Source organism: Neofelis nebulosa, chromosome 7 (genome assembly GCF_028018385.1).
Source record: "Neofelis nebulosa isolate mNeoNeb1 chromosome 7, mNeoNeb1.pri, whole genome shotgun sequence".
Taxonomy (NCBI): Eukaryota; Metazoa; Chordata; class Mammalia; order Carnivora; family Felidae; genus Neofelis; species Neofelis nebulosa.
The window spans coordinates 138,583,815-138,605,295 of NC_080788.1; positions in this window are offsets into that span (position 1 = coordinate 138,583,815).

A 21,481-nucleotide genomic window follows, 5' to 3' on the forward strand; every position below is an offset into this window, starting at 1 on the left:
ATAGGAGAAAAGGCTAATTCGTGATAGCCAAGGAAGGGAAGCAACCTAAGTGTCCATGGATGAATGAAGGGATAGAGAAAAGGTGATGTATCGGTTGAGCGTCCAACTTGCGTTCAGGTCATGATCCCAGGGCTCGTGAATTCGAGCCCCGCGTTGGGCTCTGTGCTGACAGCTCAGAGCCCGGAGCCTGCTTCGGAATTCTGGGTCTCCCTCTCCCTCCACCCCTCTCCCGCTCATGCTCTATCTCTCTCTCTGTCTCAAAAATAAATAAACATTAAAACAATTTTAAAAAGACGACCAGACACTGCTAATAAATTTTAACTTGAAAAACGAGCAGCATCCTGAAATACGAGTAGTATGTGATGCCGAACTTCATGTGATTGGTCACAACCGGGGCAATGGTTCTTGCAATTCGCTTTGATAATCAAGTGCTCTGGATTACTATGTGTTTCCAGAATGAAGTATGCTTACAAACCAAGGTTTTACTGTGCTTGAAGTTTGCCGAGGGACTAGATCATATATGTTCCCCTTACACACATCACACACACACACACACACACACACACACACACACACGGTGGTAACTATGTGAAGTGATGGGCGTGGCAAGTAGCTTGAGTGCAGTAATCATCTCACAATATTTACATACATCAACACGTGTACACATTAAATATACACAATATTATTTGTTGGTCATACCTCAATAAAGCTGGCAAAGATGGGGAGCCTGAGGGCTGGGGGCTCTTAATGTTTCCAAGGTCAAGGAGAGAGTCCAGGGCTGAGTCGGGACGTGACTTGAAGTGTCTCAGTTCTAAAACCAGGATTCCTGCTGTTGAGTTGAGGGCACTTCCTGCACAAGTGACATCTGCAGAGTGTCTGCCCCAAACTACCCCCCTACCTCCCCAGATCCAGACAGGGACCCTCTGGGCCATGCACAGTGAGGCATCTTTGTCCTCTGACCACCGACGTTTTCTGAGGGGGTTGGGGGGCATCCGACTCAGGTAGGGCTGATCAGAGTTCCTTCTGCTAGAATGTGGAAGGGATCATGGGGAAATAGAAAGAGTGATGGGGGACAGAGAAAGGAGGAACATTGTGTTTGCCCGATGACATGGGGAACAGAGAACACTGGTCTGCAGGCATAGAAAAATAAAGACAAGACCCAGAAAGAAACACAGATGAGAGATGAAGAGAGAATCTCCTAAGCCCTTCATCAAGCTTAGCTGTCTCTGTTCTACATCCTTATATAACTGCTGTTGGTTTTTTTCTTTAATTAAAGGTAGACTGAGCTGATACCTACACGGGCAGCCAGAAGAATACAAACTAGTAATTTATTAAAGCAGGTCTGACTTCCAAACGCATCTCTTTAATTTTCCAGAAGGAGGCTTCTCTTCACTCTGCAAGCGTTTACATTATTTCTCATGGAACGACCAATAGTAAACATACTATTTATCAGCGAAGCCAATCAATCCTTTTATAAGAACAAAACAAAGATGCCTGCCATCGACACTGTTCTATTCACTGGAGAACCTACTGAGTACAATGAGGTAAAGTAAAGAAATCAGAGACATAAGTATTGGAAGGGAACAGGCAAAATTATGATAGATTTCCAACGATATTACTGTCCACCCAGGATACCCCCAAAGGCGGCGGAAAATCACGCTGAGCCGATGAGAGTTTGGTCAGGTGGTTGGATAGAATACAATCAATAAGTAAACTATTCATTTGTATGCCAGTAAAAGACAACTATTGTAACGCATACCGGAACAAAGGTCCCACTACCAATAGCAATAAGAATAAATCCAATGAGCGTTATGAATTGTATACGCGAAATCCCGTAAAACGTTACTAAGGAACAAGAAAGAAAAATTAAATAACAGGTATACCCTAAGGTCGCTTGCACCACTGGCCCCAGTTCATCGCTCTCTGTGTCCGTTCCTTACCTTGGCCTCACTGTGGGCAGAGTAGTCCTTCATTCCTTGAGGCTAGGCTTGGCCACGTGGCTGGATTTGGCCAACAGCACGTGAACAGAAGTGACAGTGTGCCCATTCTGAGCCCAGGTCTTAAGAGCCTTCTGCTGGCCTTTCCGTAGCTCTGTCATTGTCATGAGAGACGCTGCCCCAGAGCTGGAGCCCAGAAGGAATAACAGGGGAGCAGACTTGAGCCCCCAACTAGATCCAACCAGAGGCATCTATGACTTGAAGCAGGGCCACCCAGCCAAAGCCACCCAGCCAGGGCCACCCAGCCCAAGCCAGCCCAAGCCAGCCAGTCTGCAGCCAACTCAGAGACTTGTGAGCAGTAACAAATACAGGTGCTTCAAGTCACTGAGTTCCAAGAGTTGTTGTTATGCGGTAAGAGCTACCAGAGAAACTCCATATTCCCGGACAGTGATATTCAATGTTATAAAGACATAGCTTCTCTACCAATTAATCTATAAAGTTAAGTGTGATGGCAATCAAAATACCAACAAATATTTATTTCTCTGGGATTTTAAGTGCAAATTGTAAAACGAATTTAGCCACTAAAGTTATGGGGGAAAAAAACAAACTAATGGAGGAGAACAGGATCTTACCCCATCAGCTATTAAGACATACCGTACAACGAGGATGCTTACACAACATGGCAACAAGTGAATTAATGGAACACAACTGAGGGGGCATAAAGATATAGACAGATGAGGGAGAGGGAGAGAGAGGGAGGGCTGGGGTTGAGGGGGAGAGACAGAGAGAGAGAGAGAGAGAGAGAGAGAGAGAGAATCGATATGATGCCACAGACAAATTGAAATGATGCTATATTACAAATAGTGGGGGTGATAGATTATATAGTAAATAGCATTGAAACAACTGGCCGTCGCTTTGAAACTATAAAATTAAATTCCTACATCACCTTAGATATAAAAATAAATTCCAGATGGATTAAAGACCTAAATGTAATAAATGCAGCTATAAATGTACTCAAAGAAATTACAAATAACTATTATCGTAGTGTCGGGTGGCACATGCCCTTCCAAGCAAGACATAACCCAGAAACCATTAAGAAATAGATTCACCGGGGCGCCTGGGTGGCTCAGTCGGTTAGGCATCCGATTTTGGCTCAGGTCATGATTTCAGGGTTCGTGAGTTCAAGCCCCACGTCAGGCTCTGTGCTGACAGCTCAGAGCCTGGAGCCTGCTTCGGATTCTGGGTCTCCCTCTCTCTCTCTGCCCCTCCTCCGCTCGCACTCTGTCTCTCTCTCTCTCTCTCTCTCTCTCCCTCCCTCTCTCAAAAAAATAAATACACATGAAAGAAAGAAAGAAAGAAAGAAAGAAAGAAAGAAAGAAAGAAAGAAAGAAAGGGAAGAAAATAGATTCACTGGGGCACCTGGGTGGCTCAGTCTGTTAAGAGTCTGACTCTTGATTTCAGCTCGGGTCATGAGCCCAGGACTAAACGAGGTAGGGCCAGTGCAGAGCCTGCTTAGGATTCCACCCCCCCTCTCTCTGCCCCTCCCCTGCTTGTACTCTCTCTCTCAAAATAAAAAAAAAAGAAAAAAAACCTCTAGAAAAAAAAAAAAAAAAAGAAATAGATTCACAAATTTTACTCCATAACGAAATGCCCTCTATAGCAAAAGGCCGCTGGCAAAGTTAAAATGTGAATGGCAGCTTTGAGAGAATATATTAGTAGCATATATAAGGGACCAAGGACTAGCTGCCCTGACTTACTCAAAGCTCTGACAGTAAGAAAAGGGCCAAATGACCCATAGAAAAATAGGGAAGGTGTGACGGGCGGTTCACGAAGGCCATCAAACAGTAACAAAGAAATCCAACCCTTCACCCTCGGACGAATCCACGACTGACCCCCGTGATGTGGGGGAAGTGGGGCCGGCCGGCAATTCCACAGCCAGATTCTGCCCCTCAGGACCTCCCCCAGTGGGGGCAGGGCCAACAGGATCCACGCACAGTGGTCTCCACTGAACTGTGACAGTTCAGAAGTGGCCTCCTAACCAGCAATAAGGAAATGTGCGTCCGTACGCGAAGGTACACCGGTACCCACGGACAGCAGGTGTTGGTGTATGTGACTGACAAAGAGAGAAGTCCACGGGGTGTCCACGATGGGCCGGTTCATGAACACAGACACACACAGATGCTTGGGACTTCCAAACGTTGAACAAAGGTCATCCCCCTCGGGGAAAAGCACCGACTAGGAAGGGGAGATTTTCACTCCTCGTTACGCACTTCTGGGCAGTTCGGAATTATATTCCGGCATGGATGATTTATGGAAATAAACATGGAGGGGCACCTGGGCGGCTCAGTCGGTGGGTCGTCTGACTTCAGCTCAGGTCGTGATCTCGCAGTCCGTGGGTTCGAGCCCCGCGTGGGGCTCTGTGCTGAGAGTTCGGAGCCTGGAGCCTGCTTCAGATTCTGGGTCTTCTCTCTCTCTCTGCCCCTCCCCCACTCATTCTCTCTCTCTCTCTCTCGCTCTCTCTCTCTCTCTCTCTCCAAAATGAATATTAAAAAAAAAAAAATCATGGTCTTGAAAACCTAGCGGCCCTCCCCAAGTGCCCCACAGAGCTGTGCACATCTTAAGCTGTGAACGGAGCTGCCTCCGAGTTATGGCACCATCAACCTCATTATCCTGATCCTGTGACATCTTTGTCTCAGTGAGGACACGGGGAGCATCACTCTGAGGGAAAGAAAAGCCAGGATCAGTCCTTATTAATGAGCATTGTCCCACTAAAGTCCCCCTAATCCGGCCCTGCTGCCTCCACCCCTCGGATTCAGTCCCTCTATTGTCCCCCCAGAGCCTCTCCCCCCTCCCCCAGCCTCTGTCAACTCCACCTGGACACCCTTTGTGTGGCCCCCTTGGAAAAGGCCGTAGGGCATGACTCTTTAAACCTTTAATTCTGGTCTTTCCTGACCCCATGTCTTTCCTTACCCAGGTGGAGTGAGAATAAGGACAGTGACACAGAGCAGCCGGTGCGGGCTGGGCATATGTACTGGATGCCCAAGGCCCTATTTCTAGGTGCTACCTCGTTTAGTCCTGGGGCCCCAGGGACCAGCTGGTGTCAGCAGGCTCACTGCACAGATGTGAAGACTGAGGCAGGCCCGGGGGCTGCAGGGAAGCCCCAGGCCCTCCAGGGGCCTCCCCGTGCCCTGCACACACCTTTCTCTCGGCATCGCTCACTATCTGCACAGAATTCCGGTTTCGAGTCTGTCTCCCGCCCTGGTGGGAGCTCTGCCCTCTCATCTTTGCACCCCCAGCTCCCGGCCAAGGGCAAAGGTGTTGGAGGAGAGAAGGGCAAGACAGGAAAAGAGAGAATAAAGCGAGGGAGAGAGGGGAAAGAAGAAAATCCAGAAGGGACCAGCCAAGTGAGGCCCGATGTGGGGCCCTGAGAGCAGGCCGAGCGGGGTGGAGAGGGACAGCCCTGGGGAGGTCAAGGCAAGAGACGGTCCCATTGCAAAATGAACCTCTGTCCCAGTGTTGGCTAAAAATAGTGCCGTTCCCGCGGGGACTCTGCATTCACACGGGGTCTCCTGTGGACCTGGGACCCGAGGGTCAGTTCAGGCTCCTCTGTGTGCTGCCCCGGTGCCCCTCAGGCCCAGAATGTTCCATCCTGCACCTGGTGTGCCCCCTGCCCCGGGGCTCTGGGGCCACTGACCTTGTCACAGCGCCATCCAGTATCCCCCCCCAGTCAACTCCCAAAGCAGATGGGGTCTGCCTGAAGGCCTGGGCCCAGACCTCCACCTCTCCTTGCCTGCCTGACCTGAGGCTCAGGCTCTCTTCCCGGCCCCGTCTCCGGGTGCTCTGGGCACTCCTGAGAGGCCCCCGTCCTGGACTCTGTGCTCAGCTGGCCCTCCCCTCACAGACACAGTCAGTTCCCGTGAGATCCTAGCCACGCCCCCTACTCCTCCCTGAGCCTCCCTTCCTCCCTGGAACGTTCTTCGCTCTATCTCACCCACGATCACAAACATTCAATGGGAAAACACCTTGCTTCGACCTGCCTCACGAACCCGGACCCCTGTCACGTGGCCTGTATCTGGCCTCCCAGATGTTCCGTCACGGGCCTATAAAAAGAATACTTAGATGCGACATTCTACAGGCAAAAATATGGACTGCTATCAACGGCATATTCTGCCGTTTCACATCCAATTCATCTGAAGGGTCCACTCATCCCTCCCTCTCTCGGGGACAAGAGGAAAAAAAGTTGCTTTCTTTCGTGCTTCCAAGATTGCCGTAATCTGCCCTGGAGAGAACAAAGGGGTATGAGTTATTGGCTCTGTTTTCTACTTGAGGCAACCGTATCTCTGAGAGATTAAACGGCTCACTGTGTCACCGGGCTCGAGGGGCCTCGGGAAGCAGAGCCAGGTCGTCACTCCCTCCCCGTCCCCTCCCCCCCCCACCACCACCACCGTCCTGCCCTGCCTGCTAAAGCACGTGTGCTGCCTTCTGTCGGCAGTCACGTAATTTGGACCAAATGCAGACCAACCCCTCAGGACGGTGAACGTCCAGGCAGCCTCCACGATTCAGCTGAATGGGGTCAAGACGATTGAAGTTCGCTCATGTCCAGTGAGGATCCAAACAAAAGCAACAGCGAACGACAGCGCCTTCCATCATCCCGGCAACAGATGCTTCTGGGGATAAGCGTGTGGGCAAGAGGTTGCCGCACGCCGGGTCTCCTCACCTTTGCTCGGAAAACCGGCCGCTCTTACAAAGGCACACGCGTCCAGATTCCCAGGGGGCAGTGATGAGAGCGCCCCACGCACTGGAAAGAATGAACGTCCTTGAGGTCACCCCTGCCCCCTCCCTGCTTTGCGGCAAAGAGCACACCCACCCTTCGAGGCTGGCTGGCAGTCACCTCCATCCCGCGAAGATGCTGGTCAGTATCCAAATGACCCCTCTACTTGGAAGCCCTCAGCTCGGCTCAGCCTGGAGACCGTTGCTATGTGTGGGGAAGGCTTTTCCCCCAAGCGCTGAATGTAAGAGCAGGAGGCGAATGTGCCGTGCCAGGGGACGTCCCTGCGGAGCTGGCTTTTGGATTATTGAAAAGGGAACAACAGTGCATCTGGCCAGGACTGAAACCTTCCGAAAGAGAGCCGGAGAAGTTGCGGGATGGCGAAAATGCAGGCCCTTCTGGAATAAAAGGAAGGGTAGCAGTGTCCAAGTTGGGTGTTCGAGGGTCTCCTCTGAACCGAGAGAGGTAAGAAATGACGGGAGGGAGAGAAACACAGCCCCTGGGGTCAGATAGACGTTGGTTTCACATCCAATTCATCCGCCTCCCCGACGGTACCTAGCTGGGAGATCTCCCCTCCCTGAGCCCCCAGCTCCTCATCAATCAAACACAACAAAGAGTTGTCCCTGCTTCTAGGGGGAGGGTGCGGCGAGGCCTGGGTACCCAGTGTGTGAATGTCCCCAGGTTGCGTCTGGTGCTATCTGTGGGGTGGCTGTCACCAGCAGCATTTTCAGGCAGAGGCCCATGAGGGCGTTAAGGAAACGTCTAGAGATGGCGGAAGCCCTGATGGGCGGTGTTGATCAATAAAACTGGAAGTCATGTATGACTTCAGAAATCCAACATCTGGGGGGAGCCGGGGTGGCTCAGTCGGTGAAGCGTCTGACTTCGGCTCAGGTCACGATCTCGCCGTTTGTGAGTTCGAGCCCCACGTCGGGCCCTGTGCCGACGGCTCGGAGCCTGGAGCCTGCTTCAGATTCTGTGTCTCCCTCTCTCTCTACTTGTGCTCTCTGTCTCTCTCAAAAATAAATAAACATTAAGAAAGAAAGAAAGAAAGAAAGAAAGAGAGAGAGAGAGAGAGAGGAAGGAAGGAAGGAAGGAAGGAAGGAAGGAAGGAAGGAAGGAAGGAAGAAATCCAACATCTGGTAGGCCCGGTCTACCAAAATGTTGCTCCTGTCGGCAAAGATCATCAAAGGGGGTATTATAGACTGAATTGTGCCTGCCTCTGAAATTCAGTTGCCCAAGCCCTAACCCCCGTGTAACTGTATTTGGAGATAAGGCCTTTCAGGAGGTAACTGAGGTTAAAAGAGGTCATACAGGTGGGGTCCTCATCAGATAGGATTGGGGTCCTGAAAGAGGAGGAGGCACTAGGGGGTCCCTGCATGCAGAGGAAAGGCCATGTGAAAATGAGAAGAGGCAGCTAGCTGTCTACGAGCCAAGAAACCAGACCTCCCAGCACCTTGATCTTGGACTTCCAGCCTCCGGAACCGAGAAAATAAAGGTCTATCCTTTAAGCCACCCGGTCCATAATATTTTGTTTGGGCAGCCCACGCTGCCGAAAGTAGGGGGTCTTCAGTCCCATCTGTCACTTGCTCTTCCAGAGCCATCTTCCTGGCACCTGTAGCCTGCCCTGCGAGTGCCACAGGATGGCCCTCAGGGCTCAGAGCATCACAGGTATGTGTAGGTCACCCTCAGCATGACCGGACGGCGAGTGTCCAAGGAAGAGGTCACCTGCAGACCTTCTCAGAACAATAAGCAAGTAAGAGAAACGCTGCATCGAGAAATGGGTTCACAGGAAGTCCTCCTTTTCTTACTTCCTGGAGAGGGCTCCATGGTGGCCCCCAAAAGATGTGTCCACATCCTAACCCCAGGAACCTCTGAAAGTAACTATATACGGAAAAGGCGTCCTTGCAGATGTAAGTTAAGGATCTCAAGGTGAGATAACCTTGGAACTGGGGGGGACGGAGGGGGGGGGCTAAATGCAATAAAAGTGTCCTTCTGAGGAAAAGGAGGAGATGGGACACAGAGACAGGGGCTGGCCATGTAGCAGGCGGAGATGGGCGTGAGGCAGCCATGAGCCAAGGATGGCTGAGGCCCTTGGAAGCTGGAAGAAGTAAGCAACAGAGCCTCCCCTACAGCCTTCGGAGGGAGCGGCACCTTGACTTCAGACTTCTGGCCTCCAGAAGCACGAGAGAATACAGCTCCCTTGTTTTAAGTCACCAAGTTTGTGGTAAGGAAGCTGATAGGCCTCCCCATCCCCTACTTGAATCCCTAAGCTTAGAGTAACAGACAGGCAAAATTGTGAGTAGCAAATAACATCATAACGCAAAGCTCCCGATGGTAACGGCTCTGGCTTCTTGACGATTTGCTCCGTGTAGACACTGGGGTGACTGCATTGCATCCATTGTCTCTGTCGTGAAAAAAAGGAAGCCCAGGAAGATTAGGGGACGTGCCCAGGGTCATGAAGCCTACATCTGACAGTCCAAGAAGGTCATGACCTGATGGGATAGTGCCGGAGTGAGAACGGAGTCCGCCCAAGTCTAAAGCCAGCGGGGCGTTGAATCCAATGTCCGGGCGGTGGCAACAAACAGTCCGTGAGCCCCAACCCGTGGCTCAGGGACTACAGATGGTGTAGAAATCAGGAACCCCGGCACAGGCAAGGGAGAGGGACTTCGTTGGGTCTGGGCAAGAGCGTCACGCAAACCCCTGGTCACATCGCAGGAGCCCAATCGTTCAGCAAAAATCCGAGTTCGAGTTCAGTAGCATTGGTAGCCGCCCCCGCCTGTCTGGGGCTGACACTGCAGACCATCCTGCCCGCAGCACGGTTAAGAGCAAGGAGAGGAAGGTGCTCACAGACGCTCCCGCCACATAGCAGCACCGCCCCCCCAACCCCGGGAAGGACAACCACAAACCCATGGTGAGAGGCACGCACTCATTTATTCACTCACTTCCTCATTCATTCTGCAGATCTCGCCCAGCTCCTAAAATTAGAAGTAATAACTCTATTACTAGTCTGTACATTTTTTTTTTTAAGTTGCTTTATTTTGATGGGGGAGGCGCAGAAAAGGAGGGAGAGAAAATCCCAAGCAGGCTCGGCTGACAGTTCAGAGCCCGACGTGGTGTTGAAACTCATGAACCGTGAGATCATGACCTGAGCCGACCTCAAGAGTCAGACGTTTAACCGACTGAACCACCCGGGCTCCCCCACCCCCCACCTTTTTTTTTTTTTATAGTCTGTACCCTCTTTAATCCCCAACATCTAACACCCTGCCTGACACGGAGTAGGTGCTTAGTAAATGCCCTTTGAGCTCAACTAAATTTACAGAAGGGGAAACTGTAGCCCAAGGAGGCAGGAATCTTTTCCAAGCTCAAACACAGGACTAGAACTCACAGCCTCTGAACCAGAGGCCAGGGATCACTTCCTTGCTTCCTGTTCCCCGAGCAGTTCTGGAAGACTGATGGGATTTCAGGTGCAGGACCATGGGGAGAAGAGGCATCCCTGACAGAGGGAACCACATGGACAGATGCCCAAAGGTGGGGAAACAGTGAGTTAGGTCTGGGGGCAGGACCAACCCAGCCTGCCTGGTCACTGGCCTCTCTTCTCCTCCTCTCTCGGAGGCCGCACACCCAACTCTCGGAGCTGCAAAGTTTTAGATGCTGTTCCTGTAAATGTCATCCTATAATGTTTCCAGAAGGAAAATAATGGAAATTTCCTAAGTTCAAAAGAGTCATCAGGTTTTTCCTTGCTGCCTTTTCACGGATCCTAAAATGCAATGCAATGTGGAAACAGTAGCTGTGGGGTAGGAAAGAAAAAGTCCCAGTCACCTTAATTAAATGTCATTATAAACAAATGTAGGATGCGTCAGATTTAGAGAACATCATTTCAGGGCCGAGCAGGTGTATCCATTTCCCAGGGCTGCTACAAGAAATTCGCCAAACTTGGTAGCTTGAAACAACAGAAACTTCTTTTATCTTACAGTTCTGGAGACCAGAAGTCCACAGTTTAAGGGTTGGCAGGGTCATGGTACCTCTAAGGTTCTCGAGGAGAACCCCTCCTTGTCTCTTCCAGCTCCGGGTGGCTCTGGGTATTCCTTGGCTTGTGAGAGTACCATTCCACAGGGCCTTCTCCCTGGTGGATTTTCTCTCCTTCTCTTAGAAGAATACCAATCATCGGATCTAGTGCCCACCCTAAATCCAGGATGATTTCATCTTGAGATCTTTAACTTAATTACATCTACAAAGACCCTTTTTCCAAATAGGGTCAACATTCACCAGTTCCGGGGCTTAGGACATGGACGTACCTTTTGGGGAACACAATGTAGCCCACTACAGGAAAAGACAAACGGGGTCCAATACCTGGGGAGGCCCTAAGCTTTCCCCATAGGGCACAAACTAAATGTCCCACAAATGCTTCTACGAGTCAGTCAGCTCTGGGGCCTGCGTTCCAAGGGAGCCCCTAACACATGGCAGGGGCCTTAGGTCTCTGGCCGGACCAGTGACCAGACCGGATTCCTCCATCATTCTAAGAGGCAAGATGGGTGCGACAGAGGCCAAAGAAGAGAGGTAAAGAGCGTCGGGGCTGACAGGGACACTGCCAGGTACAATCCAAAAGTCCTTATGCTCGGAGCGCCTGGGTGGTTCCGTCGGTTAAGCGCCCCCCTCTTGATCTCGGCTCAGGCCGTGATGTCACAGTTCGCTGAGCTCAAACCCCGCACCAGGCTCCACACGGGGTCTGCCACCAGGGACTTGGATCAACACGTGGTCACAGGACCCATCACACAGAGCGTGTGCTTTCATCAAATCGTGTGACCCTCTCGACAACCCTGGCAGGTGGATAAGGCAGGACTGATGACTACCCCTAACAGATGGGGAAACTGAGGCCACGTTCCCCGGAACCAGGAAGTGGCAGAGGCCTAACTTCCGACCGCTGACCGCTGATCCTGCTCTCTCTCCACCCCATTCCTCCCCACCCCCGTGCTCAGCCGGATTTCGAAGCCTGCCTTTGTAATACTGAGCAGTGACAGAGAGGAAGGAGGAAGCCTGGGGCTGGAGCTTCCAGGGCCCAGGTCACAGGAGCACAGACAAAGATGCTTTCCTGACCTCTGTCACCCTGCGCGCAGCTCCGCTCTCCGGGCCGGACTTGCCCACAAAGCTCCCGGGAAGAGAAGCGCGTCAAGTGGAGGAAAATCCTTCCTGTCCTCTGGCCTTGTGCTCAGACAGGCAGCCCCAAGGACCCCCCACCCTGCTGCAGTGCCCAGAGATGGGTGAGGATCCCACCCACCCAGACGGAGCCATTCCCCTGGGCCCGGGGAGCTCAGGCTGGCAGGCAGAGTCCAGTAGCTAAGCTGTTCCTGGGCTGCCTTAGCCAGAAGAAAGCTTGGTCTGCTCAAGACGGCTCTCCACCCCCCAGCCCTCCGATACGCCGATCCCTGCGGCCCCATCCCCGTCACCCTGTTCTCACTCACAGCCTTACGGCCATCCCCCTCCCACTTGTGAGGGCACTTAGCCCAGGCAGAAGCTGCAAGCAAAGATCACTCGGACCGCAAAGGCCTTGCAACACTCACTGTCTCCGTTATCAAAGCTGCCCTGGGTCCATTCCCTGAGCTGGAACAGCTTAAAAAATAAATCTGTGCCAGTGAGTTAATAGAACTCCCCCCAGGCTCACCTTTTGCCAGAGGTTTTGGGAGGAAGATGATCCCTCTTGATATGGAAAGGGCGCGGTTCTCCGTCGATGCCATGGACATCTGTACAGCGGTGGGGGAGGGTAGGAGCAACAGATTTGGGGCAAATCTGTTCTCTGAAGCATTAGAATCTCACGGTCACTGGCAAACGCAAAGCTTGATTTATTTTGGGTGGGGAACATCATGACAGCCGGAAGTCTAAGTACATCCGAGGGTCTTTATAAACTCTTGGAATGCACAAGAGATCAGGCCCAAGTCTCTGAGGCGTGAGAAAGCCAAGAGTGATCCAAGAGGGCTGCCCGGAGGAAGCAGCATTTGGAGGATTTAGCTACCAGGAAGGACACAAGTTTGGGCCTCACTTCCCGCTGAAACCAACATGCCGCCACACCCGGGAAGAGCAGCTGCGATCGCAAGAGCAGACAGGGCCAGATATAAATGGAAAGTTCCAAAGCTGGAGACCTCTGCTCTTCTGCTCTTCTCTTCCTGGCTGTATGATCTTAGGAAAGCGGCTTGGTGTCTTTGAACCTGTTCCTCCTCTGTAAAATGGGAAGAACAGACCCCGCATGCCCACATCCCATGGTTGCTATAGAGACAGAGTTAATGGCTGTGAAGAAGGTTCTGTAAGATGCTGCATGTGTGCCTGGGACAGTTCCCATGGGGTGGGATTGGTGTGGTGCCTGAGGCTGGAGAGGGACTTGGAGCGTAGGGGAGGAGGGGGGAGATGGGGGAGCCTTGACGTGTCCACTGCCCAAAAATTACAGCATCTGGAAAAATCACTTTGATGAACTCAACTACCCACCACAAATCACTGTATTTTAAAATCCCTTCCAAAACAAAACAAAACAAAAAGCCCTTCTCTGCAGAAGGCTCCCAGTGAGATGTTTTTCTCTCCTCCGATAGAAGATGGAGAGGGTGTCGGGCAGAGGCTGAGGAGACACGCCGACCCCCCCCCCCACCCCCCGTGGCCGGCAGTGGACGTGAATCATTCGCCTGTTAGCATGACCCTGGCCATCTCTCTGGCTATCTTGCAACATCTGGGAGGGCAGGGAAACCTATTCTGCAGGTTGGTTTTACAACAGTGACCTGGGCACTGCACACGCCCGACTAGATACCCACCAAGCTGCTGCCTTCAATGTCTTCCAGGCTCTGCCCTGCCAAACCCTTCCCTGCTGGTTCACCTCCACCCCTACCTCCCCACCCAGCTGGCCCCTCCTCCCGAAGGCTCTCCCCGCCGCCCCCCCCCACCCATGCATCACCATGTGCCTCAAAGATGTGGCTCCAATGATCCACTCTCAGAAGCTTCTAGGACCCTGCCCCTGCCCAACCACAGAATTCCGTGGGCCCCCGCCCCACCCCTGCACCAGTCCTTTAGTATTGGAGCAGCCAGAGTCCCACGCCTGAGGACAGACGCCGCTCCCTTCACGTCTGTGACACGACTCACCCGGAAGGCCTGTCTGGCACTCAGCAGGGGCTTGGCAAGCGTTGGGGGAGTGGAGGGAGCTAGCTCACACACGGAGATATTGGCATGGGAGGGCCGGTCAGCCTCCTCTCTGGTCTCCCTGCTGCCACCATACCTGCCTGTCTTGGTGCTTTGGCTCTGCCTGGCCACATGCTAACTCCCCTGCAACGAACACTTCCTCCAGGAAGCCTTCTGTGGTTGCGGCGATCTTCCCTCTTGGTTTCCTCGTCAATGCCACCTGACTTTACACTTCTTGACATCCTGTTTCCCATTGTTCTAAAGTTATTTCTTGCACGTCACCGAGAAAGCAGCAGGCCTGATGCCAGGCCTCAGGCACCATATTATGTCCTATGAGACCCGCCTTCTAGCCGACCCTCTGGCCCCCAGTCCCATCACAGGGGCCTGACACTGTGCTGAAACCACAGAGAAAGGAAATGAAGCATTAGGCAAACCGGTACAAATTCTCACCCCATCCCTTATTAGCCAAAGTCTTCATCTTTGGTTTAAACTCGAAACTTCAGGGGCGCCTGGGTGGCTTAGTCGGTTAAGCGTCCGACTTCGGCTCAGGTCACGATCTCGCGGTCTGTGAGTTCGAGCCCCGCGTCGGGCTCTGTGCTGACTGCTCAGAGCCTGGAGCCTGTTTCCGATTCTGTCTCCCTCTCTCTCTGACCCTCCCCCGTTCATGCTCTGTCTCTCTCTGTCTCAAAAATAAATAAATGTTAAAAAAAAAAAAAATTTTAAACTCGAAACTTCAGACCAGGGGTCACCAAAGTTACTCTGTGAAAGACCCGACAGCAGATAGTTTCAATTTTTGCGGGCCCTATAGCTGCTACTGCAACTACCCAACTCTGCCTTTATAAGGGAAAGCAACCGCAGACAATACACAAATGAACCAGGCACAGCTGTGTTCCAATAAAACTTTATTGACAAAACAGGCAGGGGGCCAGACTGGCCCTCGGGCTGCAGCCTGCCCACCCCTGCTCTGGAGGACTACTTGAGATGGCATTTCATCCCCTCACCACTCAGACCTCAGACCCTGCTGTAAAATCTCCCAAATCCTGCCCCAGCCCCTAGCACCCTTTCTTCTCCTCAGCAGACTCGGTTTTCATCTTGCCTGGCACCGTCCGAAATTACAACCTATTTGGTGGGTGACCGTCTCTTCCCATAGCAAGCACGCTCTAGGAGGACACAGCACTGAGCAGAGCCTGGGCACCCTCTTAGTATTTGTGGCCTGAAGGGAGAGGCATCATTACTACTGTTTTGCTGAAGGCCTTCCATAAACATGTTGTTTGATTATATGCTTAGGACAATGACTACCGCATTGATGTATCGACTGTGATTCATCACCGGCATTTGCAAAACCCACAGGTGTCTTTCACGTGCTACAAGAAATGATAATCCCCCCATTTTGGAAAGGAGGGGGCTGAAGCTTCAAGGTGACACCGCCTGCTGGTGACCAGGCAGAGATTCAAACCCAGCCCTCCTGGCTGGTCCTTATTAAGAAAGTCTGGCAGTGTAGACAGAGAACTGCACTTGGGGTCTAAGATTCAAACTTCCTTGAATAGACACGTCATTTCACCTTGCGCTTTACGGTGACAATAATTCCAACTTCGCAGGGGCCTGGATGGGATTAATTGAGTACAGATGACAAAAGCAGAACAAGGCAGGCCAGACCCAGGGCAAAAGCTGTCGAAGTAGCTGCTATTATGTAACAAGATGACGGTAACCACCTCCCCCCTGACTCCTAAGGCTTAGAAGGGATTAGATCAAGACATGCCCTGGAAAATGATGAAGAAACTGTCAATCCCGAAACTAACATAAGATACATTTTTTTACAACACCCCCTGGGAGTTGCAAAAAATAATCTCTCTTCTGTAAAAAAAAAAAAAAAAAAAAAAAAAGAAAGAAACGCTACACACACACACACACACACACACACACACACACACACGTCTTCTATAAAGACAAAAATAAACCATAAAAACCTACGATCTTTTCAGTTTTAATTAACAGCCAGGAAAAGGGTTAAGTTTTCATCTGCTCCCTTTTGTGTCAGAGACCAGCTACCGCACGGGCCAAAAGTGGAACAAAACCAAGGGGTTTCACCCGGCGGGGGACAAAGGGACGGGGGTGGGGGGGTCTCTCCACGTTCACCCAAGCACCTTGGGAGTCTGGGCGCAGAAGCAGGCGTGAAACAGAAACAGCAACCCTGAGGTAGAGGAAGAAACGCCACCACACTCCCGGCGTCCTGCACCAGCCCAGGGGGGACACCCTCGTTTGAAGGTTCTGAGTGTGGCAGGAATCACGCATGCTGGGGTTATGTTCGGGACAGCAGGGGACATCAACGGGCACACACGACTTTCCGGCCCTGCCCACTTCAGTAGAAAGTGATTCACTTGGTTTCGGATTTTAAATATTTATTCCTCAAATACAAAACAACGTTGAACATGCGCACCCCCTAATGTCCCAGCCATCTGGCCTGAGTCGGAACATCCTCAGATGAAACAGCCAGCTGGGATTCCGACTTCACAGAGTTCTGAGTCTTTCTCGCAGAGGGGGCTTTCCAAATGCTCTGGGCCTCCCTGTTTCTTGGAGAAGGGCAGTTTTAGTTCTCTGGTCCCATAGTTAGCACTTTGAGGATTTTCAAAGGAGGATTAACCATACTCCATCTGGAAAGAAGCGCCTCTTGTCCTTGCCGGGTGATGTCAATAATTTGGTTGGGACACGATGAAAGCAGACACAGTCACAGCGAGGCCGGCTGGTCAAACACTGGCGGGTGTGATTCAGACCACACTGGCCCCGAGGCTGTCCTGCCGTGAGCCGCTACCTGGCTGGTGCGGGGCCCTCCCGAGACACAAGTTCACCCTGTCTGGCCGGATGCCCTTGCCCGCGTATCAATTCTTCGCCATGTGCACCTGTGGTATGCTGTAGTCCTCGCTGCAGGCTGCTGGACATCACAGGGTTTTTTCCCCCGAAAAATCCTTACTTTTAAGAGATTTCTGTCTCTCCCCCTCCCCTCCCCCCCAGAAAGTTTTTTAAACAAGTTACCATGTGTTAGTTCTGAGCACCGGAAACACAGCAATAGCCGAAGGAAAGAATGTTCACGCCCGGGAAGGAGCTCAGCCTTAACTCAGTTACCAAAGAGAGTTCGTCTCCTTAACCTGTGCTGGCATTTTCTGTGCTCACCCTCCCCGATAACGCAACAGGGTGGAAACCGTTCCTGGGCTCAGTACCGCACAACTGGCAGGTCAGGGAGGAAATGACATGGACGTTTCTGAACTCTGTCCATCACAGCTAAAATTATCTCACTAATTATAGCTTCTCTAAATCAGCTCAGGTTAAGGAGGGGAGTACAAATGCTCGGCAAAATGCAGCTCCTTCGGCTGGACCCGGGTGCACGACTTGGTCAGCCGTCTCCAGAGGACCTCAGACTTAGGGAAACAGAAGGTATGAGCGGAATGAACTTTGAAGGGAGAGGGGAGGGTTTGCGAGAGGGATTCTAAAGATCTCTCTTCACTGATGTTTCCTAGGGCTGGACACTTGAGAACAAATGAGGGCTGCTGGGATCCAAAAATTATGGACCCACTTAAAAATACCACAACATGCCATAATTCATTCTGTTTATTTCGTGGGTCATTTGGATTGCAAAGACAATGGCGCTTCACCCCTCCCCACCTGGATTTAAAACTAAGCCACAGGTCTGGTCTTGTATGTTGTCACACGGCTCTGGGGACAGGCCTCGGGGACACACCGTGTCCCCCCCCCCCCCCAACAAGCGAGAAGCTTCTGCAATCAAAAGACCCAGCCGGCTCTATTTCTTCCAGAACTTTCAAGGAGCTTTGCACAGGCTGCTGCATTTTGTTTTCATCTTACTTTTGAAAAACTTCAAGGTCTTTTCATAAAACTTGGAAACGGGATCCAAACCGAGGCCAGATTCTCGCCTTCACTCTAAATCTCCTTGTCCTAAACCTCTTAGGGGGAATACAACCTATTATACCTTATCAGATGCTTCCTTGTCTTAAATCCATGGCAGTCACATTTAATTTCATTACAGTCTGTGTCCTGCGGTCACCCATAAACTCCTAAACCGGCAATAATTAAAAACAAGGTGTATTCCTTAATTCCTAATTCCAACCTACTTATGCAGGGCCTTATCCAGCCAATCTGAGGGTGTTTTTCAAAGCACTCAATAATAAATGTGTCAGACACTCTGTTGGGTTCTTACATTATCTCTAATCCTCCACTCAAGCCCATTGTGCAGGTGCGGGTGAGGAAGGAAATTCTTCCGGGTCACTCCCAATTGGGGAACACATGGCCCCACCCAAGTGCGTGCTCAAGTTACCCTGCCCTCCCCAGGCCGGGACTGTGTCTCCCTTAAGGTGGAGGTTCATTGCAATGTGCAATGAACAAGGGAAAGTGAATTTGAGGGACCTGACCGGGGAGCTCTGGCTGAGGGTCTTGGTGAGTGAATAATTTTCCTTGAGTCACTTACAACCCCATACAATTCAGAAAGAGCGCCCCACGACCTCTACCTCCCGGCCTCCAATCCCCACCACCCCCAACACAAAGAGACGGGAAAGAAAACAACCAGCCTGCGTCTCACACATACCCATTAAAACGACATCCTTCACGCCAAGGCTTAAGACAGGAGCTCAAAGTTCAAAAGTCAGCAAAAGGCAACTTGATTCAAGAACCGTCATGGAGATCTACACTCCAGGGGTGCTGTTTATGAAGCGATTGTTTTCAAGTCCTTTCCCCCCCCATCACCCATGCCCAGCTCACTGCAAAAACAGTGAGAACATACCCTGCGTGCGGTATATCCAGGACTTGAGAATCCCATTTCTGCACCCCCTCCCCCACCCCCCACGCTCCCTTTTCCTTGTCAGCTGCCTGCAGCCAGGGCCCTCCTTGGCCCAGGTGACCTTGGCAGCTGGAAGCCATAACCTCACACCTTGCTACCATCCCAAGAGGTGTGTGGGAGTGTGCGCTCAGGTCTGGGGTTTTCAGGGCTGGCTGTGCCATTTACTGTGTGTCCCAGGCAAGGCATTTAGTCTCTCTGGGCGTCTACTGCCCATCTGCCAAATGGGTCCTCATTCCCTGAGGGCCAGGGAAGGCCTTTGCACTGAAAAGTGCTAGACCCCTGAGGGGTTTTAATTGTCATCATTCTTCTTTCCCAGAATCTTTCTGGCACTTCAGGGCACGTTAATTCCTATGTGCCCCAGGGGCAAGTGCATTCACTCCTGCATCATTTGCTGTTGGTGAATGAACTTTTACCCACGGTTGTATCACCACCAAAAAGAACACTCAGTTCTGCGAGGCAGCCTGATTTACGGAAACTGTTAAGAGCCTTGTCCCTTAAAGATGACCATTCTCATTTTGGCCCTTTGTGTTAACTCTGTGCCTCAGTTTGCTCAACTGTCAAATGGGGGAGAACACCTTCATTTGGGGACAAAGGTGTGGTACAGGCTACAGGCCGCTCACGCAGTCACTTGCCCTATGCCTTACCCCTCTCAACATGCATACACCACATTCCAACACTGGGATCCGAACTTCCGCCAAAGATAATTACAAGGCCCAAGGGCGGCTCTTGAAGGCCCAGGGCCTTCTCTCCTTTGACACTATCTGGCCCTCCCTGACTCCAGCAGCCAGGTTAAGACAAAAGTTGGAGCCTCACAGCTGGCCGGGGAATGCAGAAAAAGGTGGGTGGATGATATATAATTAGACCATCCTGACATTTCCCTCTTCACTCCAGACGTTTACTATGCTTGTTTCCCGCGACCTGGGCCAAGGCTGAAGCACTTTGCAGGATCCTCCAGTGTGGGAGCCCTAGACGGGGAAGATTTCTCTTTTGCCACCTTGCGTCTTCCCCAGAAGCTGGGAGCCCCCTTCTGGGTCTTCCTCCCCCGCCCACGCACCCTCTGCACCCTCTACTTGTCCTGGCTTCCCCCCAGGTGTTTCTGGGGGAAGAATGTCTGAGACCCTACTCCTCCTGCAATCCCTCTCTCCCGTCACTTGACGTGGACACCACACCACTCCAGACTAGACAAATGCAGATCGTTTAAAAGAAAGAAAGAAAGAAAGAAAGAAAGAAAGAAAGAAAGAAAGAAGAAAAGAAAAGAAAAGAAAAGAAAAGAAAAGAAAAGAAAAGAAAAGAAAAGAAAAGAAAAGAAAAGAAAAGAAAAAAGGAAGATCCCTGTTTATAGGGAGTCCAAGGGCAGGGCGAGTGACGGACAAAGAGACATAGAGGTTGATAGAGTTCCAGGATGTCTTATGGCTCAGGCTGGAATGATGCCACCCACTTCTGTCCTACTAGTCTAGAATGTTCTAGACTAATGGAGCGTTGAAGGAAGGGTAGAAGTCAGAGCTCTTCCTGGATCCCTCTGCAGGCTCACCCCTCTCCTATGGGACAGAGGACAAGACCTAGGGACAGCAGTGAAGGAGGAGGGGTGCAGGGCAGGCCAGGCCATGGAAGCCTGAGATCTAAGGAAGATATAGAACAGCCATTGCAAGATTCATCTGAAATTGATGGCTTCTGACTGTCTCTCACCAGAACCAGCATTAGCGGAAACATGTCTAATTATAGTATTAAGACTCACTGGGGCAAAGATGATTACTTTCTAAAACCAAATGTTGTTAAAAGTATTTCACTTTCTTGATCCTTAACTTCCTCGTCTGTAAACTGGTGAAAACTCCCCATCACAGAATTCTTGAAAAGTAAAATGAGAAAATGTAAAAAAAAAAAAAAATCCTGAAGTTCGGGGTCCGATACAATATAAACCATAATAGTACGTATTAAAAGAAAAAATAAGTAGCCATGTTGAACGATTTCCCCCATGCAAGCTATTATTCCACAGGAGGCCATGCCTTTAATGTCCACACTAGCCCTGGGGAGCAGACATTATCGTTGTACCCATTTTACAGCCCATAACAGCAAGGGGTTCCATAATTTGCTCAAGGGCACACATGCACCAAGGCAATCTTGACCCTTGAGGCAGACCTGGCTGTCTCCCACTTCCATCTAGAGATACTCCTTATTCAAAAGGCGATAAGGGGGGGAGACACTTCCTATTTCCGAAGTGTCTTTTCACCTGCTCCAGGAATTACTTTCACCTTTTAGACATAAAAAAGCTGTAGGAAAAATACCGCCTCTTGGGAAAGGCTATTCTGCCGGGGCCCAGTCCACAGCCAGGATGCACAGCCTTTCCCTGGAGGGACCTCGCACTAAATAACCGGAGGCAGGCGGCCGAAAAGGAAGAACAAGGTCATTGCTCCCTGGGCAGCACCCCCATCAGCCAAGCCGGGAAGCTCTCTGAGCCTTAGCTTCCTTATCTATAAAATGGATTTGTTGTAAAATCAGTAAAGTAGAAACATTCAAAACCAATTCTGCGGGCCCTTGGCCTCCACCCACCCTAACCCCGGCCCCGTGGGCTGGGGAACCATACAGCATGCACGCTCTGGTCTTCATCCCTGGCCCAAGTGCTCAGCCGGCACCACACGGAGAAGCTTCTGGGCCTCTCCGTCCCTCACAGGCTGCTGACCAGCGCACCAGCGGCGGCGGCCCCAGCTAATGCAGATGGGAGACCTTCAGCGGCGGCGGCAGGAGAAGACCAAAGGCGTCAGCACCGCCACTGCCCCGGCGTGG